Here is an 11742-nt window from a genome sequence, read left to right as displayed (position 1 = left end):
AAATCAAATTAAGAAAAGAAAGTTTTAAAATTAAAGTTGATTACTTGACTAACAAGAAATTAAAAGATATGATTCTAAAATTTAAAATTTGATCCTTTCTTAATAGGCAAGTAACAACTTGAAAATTTTGAAGTAAACCATTAATTGTAGCAAGGATTTTCGGAAATAATAATAAATAAAAAAATGGAAAGAAATTGATTTTGAAGAGATATGATTGAAAAGATATGATTTGAAAAATATTTGATTTTGAAAAATTATGAAAATTTGGAAAAAAATTTGAATTAAAAACAAAATCTTCCCTCTAGTGTCATCATGGCGTTAAACGCCAGTTTTCCTTCTTCACTGGGCGTTTTGAACGCCCAGCTTTTTCTGTTTAATTCCTCTGCTGAATGTTCTGAATCTTCAATTCTCTGTATTATTGACTTGAAAAGGCACAATTTTGAACATATTTTTGAATTTTTAATGATGAGAAACAATAAAGAATGCAACTAAGATCAAATAAACAATGCATGCAAGACACCAAACTTAGAAGTTTGTATACTAAGGACTATAACAATTTGAAAATGCATGTAAGAAACAACAAAACACACAAAACAAGAGAATTTAAAGATCAGAGCTAGGAAATCATCAAGAACAACTTGAAGATCAATGAAGAACATAATGCATATATTTGAAAAATGCAAGAAGAATAGAAACATGCAATTGACACCAAACTTAAAAATTGACACTAAGATACATAAAATATTTTTTATTTTTATGATTTTATAAATTTTTTTTGTGATTTTTTCGAAAATTGGGTGGAAAAGAAAATAAAGAGATTCAAAACTTTTAATAAGAATTCCAGAAATCATGCAATGTAAGTGTAAAGCTTCAGTCTAAAAAGATTAGATATGGTTAGCCAAGCTTCAGCAGGATATTACATTCAGCAGCTAAATTGATTAGAATCAATCAGCTTTTGTGATGATAAGAACATCACCTTGAAACTCTAGAATTCATTCTTAAAAATTCTGAAAAATAAAAAGAAAAGTACCTAATCTAAGCAACAAGATGAACCGTCAGTTGTCCAAACTCGAACAATCCCCGGCAACGGAGCCAAAAACATGGTGCACGAAATTGTGATCATTAACAATAGCGCCAAAGACTTGGAGCTCTCAAACGTGAATCATACTTTGTCACAATTCCACACAACTAACCAGCAAGTGCACTGGGTCGTCCAAGTAATACCTTACGTGAGTAAGGGTCGATCCCACGGAGACTGTCGGCTTGAAGCAAGCTATGGTCATCTTGTAAATCTCAGTCAGGCAGATTCAAATGGTTATGGAGGATTGATAATTAAAGATAAATAAAACATAAAATAAAGATAGAGATAGAGATACTTATGTAATTCATTGGTAGGAATTTCAGATAAGCGTATGAAGATGCTTTGTTCCTCCTGAACCTCTGCTTTCCTATTGCCTTCTTCCAATCATTCATACTCCTTTCCATGGAAAGCTTTATGTTGGGCATCACCGTTGTCAATGGCTACTTCTCGTCCTCTCAGTGAAAATATTCTACGCACGCTGTCACCACACGGCTAATCATCTGTCGGTTCTCGATCATGTTGGAATAGGATCCATTGATCCTTTTGCGTATGTCACACGCCCAACACTCGCGAGTTTGAAGCTCTTCACAGTCATCCCTTCCCAGATCCTACTCAGAATACCACAGACAAGGTTTAGACATTCTGGATCTCAGGAATGGCCGCCAATAATTCTAGCCTATACCACGAAGGTTCTAATCTTAGATTAGAAACCCAAGAGATACACATTCAAGCTTGTTTGCAAGTAGAACGGAAGTGGTTGTCAGGCATGCGTTCATAGGTGAGAATGGTGATGAGTGTCACATAATCATCACATTCATCATGTTCTTGGGTGCGAATGAATATCTTGGAGAAGAAATAGACTTGAGTTGAATAGAAAAACAATAGTACTTTGCATTAATTCATGAAGAACAGTAGAGCTCCACACCTTAATCTATGGTGTGTAGAAACTCCACCGTTGAAAATACATAAGAACAAAAGGGTCTAGGCATGGCCGTGAGGCCAGCCCCCAAACGTGAAAAGGTCTATTAAAATCTGATCAAGTGTATCAAAAGTCTTCAAATACAATAGCAAAAGGTCCTATTTATAGAAAACTAGTAGCCTAGGGTTACAGAAATAGGTAATTAATGCAGAAATCTTCTTCCGGGCCCACTTGGTGTGTGCTTGGGCTGAGCATTAAAGCTTTCATGTGTAGAGACTTTTCTTGGAGTTAAAAGCCAGCTTTTGTGCCAGTTTGGGTGTTTAATTCCAGCTTTTGTGCCAGTTCTGGCGTTTTGACGCCAGAATTCTTAAGCTGACTTGGAACGCCGGTTTGGGCCATCAAATCTTAGACAAAGTATGGACTATTATATATTGATGGAAAGCTCAGGATGTCTACTTTCCAACGCAATTAAGATCGTGTCAATTGGATATCTGTAGCTCCAGAAAATTTACTTCGAGTGCAGGGAGGTCAGAATCCAACAACATCTGCAGTCCTTTTTCAGCCTTTGAATCAGATTTTTGCTCAGGTCCCTCAATTTCAGCCAGAAAATACCTGAAATCATAGAAAAACACACAAACTCATAGTAAAATTCAGAAATATAATTTTTATTTAAAAACGAATAAAAATATAATAAAAACTAACTAAAATATACTAAAAACATACTAAAAATAATGCCAAAAAGCGTATAAATTATCCGCTCATCACAAGTACACAATCACATACTTCCACCTTATTGCAATCTACTTTAGTTACACCAAGTATACACTTCTCCGATGTTTTAAGTGTTGCTCAAGTTCCTTATTGGTGATAGCCTTACATCCAGTATTTAAAAACTGGAACTATACCACCAGGAGTTCAATGATCTGAAAAAGTTTCAAAAATAATCTTATTTCTTTACCATGCTAAATAACACCCTATATAGACGAGGTTATACTCGCCCACTTTTAAAATGTTTGGACAGGTCCGAAGCCGATCTTGCTCTAGCAGAAGTCCTTGAAGGCATCTATGGTACACATGTCGGAGCTTGGAGCTTATCTTCCAAAATACTTCTCACAGGATATTTCTGGCCGAGCTTACAAAAAGATTGCTTTGAAAAAGTGAAGACTTGCACAAACTGCCAAAAGCATGCTCCAATAATACATGTACCAGCTGAGCTCTTACATAATTCTGATGTAAGTTGGCCTTTTTACCAATGGGGAATTGATATTCTTGGTCCTTTTCCTATTGCGCCAGGTCAAATTAAATTTTTAGTCGTTGCCATTGATTATTTCTCAAAATCGATTGAGGTACAACCATTAGCTAAAATTACATCTCAACAAATGATTTCATTTGTCTGGAAACATTTTATATGAAGATTTGGTATACCTCAACATGTTATCACTAACAATGGTCGCTAGTTTGTCTATAATAAAGTTACCTCTTTTTTACAAAACTTAAAGATCCATCAATATTTTTCTTCAGTAGAACATCCACAAACTAACGGATTAGTTGAAGCAACAAATAAATTCATCTTACACTTTAAGAAAGAAACTGGATGAGGCTAAAGGACTTTAGGCAGCATTAATCCAAAAAATTCTTTGGGAATACAACACTACTATACATTCTACTACCAAGGAAACCTCTTTTTGCTTGGTTTATGGGTTTGATGCCAAGATCCCTTTGGAGATATCTCAATCGTCATTACGAACTCAACTCACCGACCAACACTTATAATCAAAAGCTCCACGGTTAGATTTGGATTCTATCAAAGAAATCCGACATATAGCTACTCTTCGTCACCGAGCAATGCAGCACAACATAGCAAGGTGATACAATCAAAAAGTCCATCCCTGATCATTTTAAATCAACAACCTAGTACTTAGAAAAACAAAACAGGCCAGACGATCTCAATCTCATGAGAAATTAGCAGCCAAATGGCAGGGCCTATTCCGAGTTGTTGAAGTCCTAGGGAATGGAGCATATCACATTCAATCTTTAGATGGTACAATTTTACCTAATACTTGGAACATTTCTTCTTTAAAACAATATTATAGTTAAAAGATAGGGACATGCTGGTACTCTTTTTCCTACTTACAAGATTTTTCCTAAAAAAGAATTTTGCTTGGAGAAGTTTTAACGAGGCATGCCTACCTGCACCGTTGTAACCAAAGGTCTAATAACATTCTATTATAGTTTCTATGAAATTCGACTTATTTATTTCTTTAAAAAACGATGTCTATCAATTCGACTTATAACTACCAAATGAAAATTATGACTTATTTGTCATATGTATGACTGTGAATCAATATTCTATCTATCAGATGTCAAACAATATCAAAGCTTTATCCACTAGTGATAACCTTTTAGATATGACCGTTATACATCGGTTATACGTTATAACTCGACTATTAATATCATAGATCGGCTATCAATAACAGTCACTCAAACAAGGACCAAAACATTCAGATATGCTATTACTCTCCGTTTAAAGTATCATTACTCAGAGACATAACCGTTACTCTTTATTTCAGATATAAAGGAAAGGGTAAAAAGATTGTTCAGATTATTGAAATTTGTAAAGCCTATTATTCACTTACTGACTTGAGCGTCATAGTTCCTTTTGCAGGTATCCACCCCCTTGTTCTCTCATTGCCAACATATAACTGATCCCAGTGGAAAGCTTATAGATACTCATCGGCGGACAAGCTATACAGTGACCAACCTCCACAAGAACAATTGGCGCCCACTGTGGGACCTAGAAACAAAAACCCTTCTTTCCTTAGGTCCCAAAGCTCCCATACCTGTTCATGGCTGACCAGCTTACTCCCACATCATCCGAGCTTCTTCAGATGGTAACAGACCTACAACATACTAATCAGTGTATGGCAGAAGAAAATCAAAGAATGGCAAACCAGATAGCCGAGCTAACCAATGCTCAGATTGCTTATAATGGTGATCATCATGAACGACAAGATGACGAGGAAGAAAACTCTGATCTAACAAATATCTCTGAAACTCAACACCCAGAGGAAAACCAACAATGAAACGATGACGATGATGGACTAGACAACGCTGGTAGACTATTCACGGCCGACGTCATGGCCTTCAAGCTACCGAGGAATTTTGCATTACCAATCACTTTAACTCCTTATGATGACATGCGAGACCCGAAAAAAAATACGTCAACAAATTCCAATCTAGGATGATAGTAAACGGTGCTTCTGATACTATTTTATGTCGTTATTTTCCTACCTTTTTTAGACGGTCCTGCACTTGATTCATTTTCATCTTTGCCTACAGGTTCAATTTCGCACTTTCAAGAACTTACTGAGCAATTCGAAGATCAGTTCGCTACATCTTCCATCTATCTACATGATTCCAGCTATCTAAACGCTATCAAGCAAGGACAGCACAAAAACTTAAGGGAGTATATCACCCCTTCACCAAAGTAGCGATGAACATCCCCAACCTCCACCCCGAGGCATAGCTGCATGCTATAAAAAGTGGACTCCGTCCTGGAAAGTTCCAAGAAACCATCACAGTGGCCAAACTCAAACCTTGGCCGAGTTTCGAGAAAAGGATAAAGGTCAAATAGAAATCGAAAAGCTGCACCAAGCTCGGAAATCCGAGAAGAATCAAAACAATAAGGACAACGATAAAGCTCGGGACAACAAGAAACCTTCTTGGTTGGCACCGCGTTACGACTCTTATACCCAGTTCAACACCAAACGGGAAGAAATCACCAAGGAAATACTAAATTTGAAGCTAATCAAACCTCCTCGAAAGGCCGGAAACTACCAAGATACAAGAATGTGGACAAGACTGATGCCATGGCATTTTGGCCAGTTTCACTGACCTTTTCTTTATGGTTTCAGGGTAGTTTCATGTACTTTCTTAGGAAATAAGCAAGTTTTGAGTAGAATTTCACTTACATCTTGATTCAAGCTAACATTGTGATTTTTATATGAATTCATGAGAATTATGCATGAATTGAATGACAAATTGGATGATGCATGTCTCATAACTTGGACTAGAACTTTGATGCACTTTATTGCTTGATTACAGGACAAAGGAAGCAAGAAAGAACCACGTTAGCAGCCACGTTAGTCTAACTAACGTGACCTCTAATGTGGAAGGGGAGCTAGCTTGCAACGTTAATGAGAAAAGTAATCGCCAATAACGTCCTCGAAGTCATCAGAGCCCACGTTAATTGCCACGTTAACTACATTAACGTGGTAGTTAACGTGGAAGAAGAAAATGAAGCTAACGTTAGTGACACTCACCTTTGTCACTAACGTTGGACCAAACTCATATTGGCCACGTTAAGAGCCACGTTAACTCAGTTAACGTGGACTCTAACGTGGGGAAACAAAAGAATGGCCAACGTTAGTGACACTAACCTTTGTCACTAACGTTGAGCTAAGCCACTTTGAGCCACGTTAGTTGCCATGTTAACTCAGTTAACGTGGACTCTAACGTGGAGGGAGCAAAGAATCGCCAACGTTAGTGACACTCGCCTTTGTCACTAACGTTGGGATGAGCCACTATGAGCCACGTTAACTCCCACGTTAACTACATTAACGTGGAAGCTAACGTGAGTAAAAGGGATGATGAGCCAACGTTAGTGACACTCACCTTTGTCACTAACGTTGGAGATGGCTAGCAATACCACGTTAGAAGCCATGTTAACCTAGTTAACGTGAACTCTAACATGGGAAGTAGGGGCATTTTGGAATGTTAGTGACAAAGATAAGTGTCACTAACGCTCTCGAAGATTTGGCAAGCCTACGTTAAAGGCCACGTTAACTATTCTAACGTGAACTCTAACGTAGGGAGAAAGGGATACTCTCAACGTTATTGAAAAAAGTAAGCCCCAATAACGTGTGTGAAGGACCAAGAGGCAACGTTAGTGGTCACGTTGATGCCACTAACGTTGAAGTTAACGTGGAGCATCCTTGGGTTAGGAACGTTAGTGAAAAAGGTGATTGTCACTAACGTTCTCGAACCCACACTTTCACTTAACGTTAACACCACTAACGTCCTAAGCTAGAATCCCTGCCTACTTCACACTTTCTCTCTGCAAGTAAAGCTAAGCCCACTGAAGAAGATAACTGTTTCAACTCAAGATCCAAAGGCCCATATCCAAGACATGAAGAATCAACTAGAAGATCAGAAAAGTAGTATAAATAGAGAGAGCTTTGAACTAGAAGAGAGCTTTTGGCGTTATTATTATTACTCTCTGTATTTTACTTTCTCTGCAACTTTTAGTTTAATCTCAGAATGTACTCTCCATCTATGCTTTTCATTCCCAAAGCTATGAACAACTAAACCCCTTTCATTGGGTTAGGGAGCTCTGTTGTAATTTGATGGATCAATAATAGTTTTCATTATCCTTCTTCTCTCTTTTCTCTTGATTTTACTAGAAAGCTTTCAATCTTCATCCAATTGAGTAGTTATCTTGGAAAAGAAGCTATTCATACTTGGATCTCTTCTGAACCTTGGAAGAGGAATGAAGAGATCATGCTAGAATTGCTTTCTCATGTTGGACCAAATTGGGGTTTGGGCGGATATGGTGACATATAATTCTCCCAATACTTTGATTTGGAAATACATGTGGTATAATCAGTGACCACACTTCATCTCTTCTCATGAGTAATTAGACCAAAGAATTGGCTATTGATCTGATTTGAGAGATTGAATTATCAAGGAATTGGAATTCAATCACTTAAGATTGCCAAGGAGATCAATGAATGCATTGATTGAGGAAGAGATGAAAATGAACTTGATCCGAAGAATGCAACATCTCCTAAGCCCAATGAACTCCCCATTTCTGATCTTACCCATTCTCTTTACTTTCTGCTATTTACTTTCATGCTAAACTCCCCTTCCCCATTTAAGATTCTGCAATTTACCTTCCGTCATTTATTTTCTGCAATTTACTTTCCCGCCATTTCATTTCCTGCAATTCTCAACCCAATTTCTGCTTAGCTCAACTAGAACATTCTTCCAATTAAAGTTGCTTGACCAATCAATCCCTGTGGGATTCAACCTCACTCTATTGTGAGTTTTTACTTGACGACAATTCGGTATACTTGCCGAGGGAGATTTGTTAAAGGACAAGTTTCCGTGCATCAAGTTTATGGCGCCGTTGCCGGGGATTGATTTTGTATCAACAATGATTAAATTGCTGGATAGCTAGATTGAGCATTTGTTTTTATTTTGTTTGATTTATGTTCATTTGAGTAATTTACTTTCTGTTTGGCTATTTTCTTCCCTTTCCCCTACCCATTTTCTTAGTTGTTTACAATTCAGTCACTAACCCACTAATTGTTTGATATATTGCATCACTCACACTAACAGCATTTCTGTAGAAATTACTGTCTGCATCTATCTCTGTTGCTTGTGCCTTGTTGGTTGTATGACAGGTAGAAGAAGCGGGGCTTCAACTTCCTTTGATTCTGAACCTGAGAGGACCTTCCTTAGATTAAGGAGGGAAGCAAGAGGAAAGAGAGTAGTTGGTGCTGAGGAAGAGGAAGAGTACTTTGAACCAGACATGGATGAGAATATGGAAAACCATCATGAAGAAGAGGCTCACAACCATGGCAGAGAAGGTCCAACGCATCAGGCTGGGCAAGAGAGAAGAGTTCTGGGTTCTTACATCAACCCAAACCCAGGAAACTGTGGGAGTAGCATCCAAAGGCCAACCATACATGCCAACAACTTTGAACTAAAGCCACAGCTCATCACCCTTGTTCAGAACAATTGTTCATTCGGAGGAAGTGTCCAAGAAGACCCCAATCAACATCTAACCACCTTCCTGAGGATATGCGATACTGTGAAGTCTAATGGTGTTCATCCTGACACCTATAGACTACTTCTGTTCCCTTTCTCACTCAAGGACAAAGCATTTAAATGGCTGGAATCCTTTCCAAAGGAGAGTTTAGCAACTTGAGAAGATGTGGTGAACAAATTCTTGGCAAGATTCTATCCTCCTCAACGGATCAATAGGTTAAGAGCTGAGGTACAAACCTTTAGGCAGCAAGATGGTGAGACTCTATATGAAGCATGGGAGAGGTTTAAGGACCTGACAAGAAGATGCCCGCCAGATATGTTCAATGAATGGGTGCAGTTGCACATTTTCTATGAAGGTCTTTCATATGAATCAAAGAAGGCAGTAGACTACTCATCCGGGGGATCTCTGAATAAGAAGAAGACCATTGAAAAAGCCATAGATGTCATTGAGACTGTAGCTGAGAATGACTATTTTTATGCTTCTGAAAGAGGCAACACTAGAGGAGTGATGGAGTTGAACAACGTGGATGCACTGCTAGCTCAAAACAAGATGATTACCAAGCAATTAGCTGACCTCACCAAGAAGATGGAGAGGAATCAAGTAGCAGCAATCACCACTTCAGCAGCAACTCAAGAAGGAGTGAATGAAGAGACAGAGGGTGATCAGGAACAAGCCAACTACATTGGAAATTCACCCAGGCAGCACCATGACCCATACTCCAAAACATATAATCCTGGTTAGAGGAACCACCCAAACTTTAGGTGGGAAAATCAACAGGATCAAGGCCAAGATCAGAGACACTACAACCCCAGCAACAATGCAACTCACCAACATTCCACACAGAGATCATATCAGCACCCACCTAACAACACACCTCAACATCCATACCAAAGTCAAAATGGCCCTTCTCACCCTCCAATCTCAACTCACCATCATCTGAAGATAGACTCTCCAGGATTGAAACCCTACTTGAAGGCATATGCAAGGAGATTCAAGATAACAAGGTGTTCAAAGAGGAGGTGCGAGCCAATATCAAGAATCAGGGAGACACCATCAAGAGGCTGGAATTTCAAGTGGGATACCTATCTGAGAAGATTCCCCAACCTACTGATAGCTTCCCAAGTGACACAGAGAAAAATCTGAGAGGTGAAGCAAAGAATGTCAGATGGGAAGATTGCAAGATGGTTACTATAAGTGATAAGGAGACTGAGGAAGAGCCGAACAAACCATCAGAACAACCTAAAGATACATCAGTAGGAAAGCAGGAAGAGAATCATCAAGAAACCACAATTACACAGAAGGAGCTGCTGAGACTCTATGCACCCTTTCCTCAATTACTCAATGGTGGTGTAGAGAAGAGAATATACTCAAGGTTTCTTGACATATTTGCATCTCTCCATGTAAACATCCCATTCAACAAGGCCCTCCAACAAATGCCCTCATACATCAAGTATATGAAGGAGCTGCTGACCAGAAAAAGCTCACTCAAGAGAGGACAAACCATAGTGATGAACAAGGAGTGCAGTGCTCTCATTCAACCAGAGCTGCCTACAAAAAGGAAGGACCCAGGGAGTTTTCACATCCCCTGTGCCATAGGAGAAACAATGTTTGACAAAGGACTCTGTGATCTGGGAGCAAGCATCAACTTAATGCCTTTATCCCTTATGAAGAGGCTGCAAATCAATGAGCTGATGCCCACAGACGTAGTCATCAGGCTGGCGGACAAAACTCAAAAATAAGCAATTGGAGTGGTTGAAAATGTGTTGGTGAAGGTTGGGAACTACTTCCTTCCCACAGACTTTGTCATACTGGAAATGGAAGAAAGTCACCTTCACCCAATCATATTAGGAAGACCATTTTTAGCTACATCCAGAGCGCTCATAGATGTGGAGCGAGGAGAGCTAATACTGAGGATACATGACGAACAACTCACCTTCAACGTCTTCAAACCCTCACAAGAAGCAAGTCAGGAAGGCAAGGAACTAAGGGCAGAGCATGACAGAGCAATGGTGGGAGAAACAAGCATTGAGGCACAAGCTGTACACTCAGGAATTCCTTTGGGTGATGAACAAAATAATCAGCAGCAGTCACAGCCAAAGAAAACTCAAGTGGAGCCAAAACCACCAGAATCATATGGGACCAGCAACAAAATCCCCCTAGGAAAAGAGACCACAAAGAGCAGGATAACAGCAAAAGAAACAAAGAAGAAGATACCAAGGAGATGGAGGAACAAAAAAATCCCTACAGAAGATTTCTCTCCAGGGGATAAAGTGATCTCAGCTTACTTCCTAGATATCCCACCTCATCTCCCCACCATCCCATCTCAGTTACCTAAGGTTTTCACCATCAACAAAGTTCTCTCCCTAGAATATGTAGAGATCATTGATGAAGCCAATGGATATAGGTTTACTGTAAGAGGGGAAGATTTGAAGCATTACCAACCACCCTGACAAAGGAAGAACGTCAAGCTAGTGACGCTAAAGAAGCGCTTCATGGGAGGCAACCCATGTTTTACATGCTTTTAAAGTAGTTAATAAAGCAAAGTTCATGGATCGCAAATCAACTTTGACATATCCCTGAATAAATCCTTTTATGCAACATATAGTGAAGAATAAGTTTGGTGTTCAAGGCACACTAAGAGGACATGAATGCAACTCATAGCATGTCACTCTTAACACCTTGAACAAATCATCTTACACCACATTGCCACAAACTAAGTTTGGTGTCACCAAGGTTGCATATATGGAAATTTAATTAGTCAGTTGGTTTGCCTTTGTGAATAGCACTTAGTAGTTAACAACAAAAATTTTTAAAAAGTAGTTACTCTTTCTTGTCTTTTAAATCTTGCCGCCACTTCCCACAATTTTATTTTTTTCTTTTATTTTGTAGGAGGATTGGTGGGACAATTGA

General features: G+C 38.8%; 1 non-coding gene across 1 annotated transcript; it reads right to left on the bottom strand.

Annotated features, from left to right (window-relative positions):
• Window positions 1-9045: 9045 nt before the first annotated feature.
• LOC148544217 (small nucleolar RNA R71) lies at window positions 9046-9152 on the bottom strand. Its single transcript, XR_015900232.1, has one exon. It is a non-coding gene; the product is annotated as a small nucleolar RNA R71 (small nucleolar RNA).
• Between the last annotated feature and the right edge of the window lie 2590 nt (window positions 9153-11742).

The sequence above is a fragment of the Arachis ipaensis genome, chromosome B9 (assembly GCF_059453495.1).
Source record: "Arachis ipaensis isolate K30076 ecotype BB chromosome B9, ASM5945349v1, whole genome shotgun sequence".
In the NCBI taxonomy this organism is placed as follows: Eukaryota; Viridiplantae; Streptophyta; class Magnoliopsida; order Fabales; family Fabaceae; genus Arachis; species Arachis ipaensis.
This window is presented reverse-complemented; position numbering and strand designations above follow the sequence as displayed.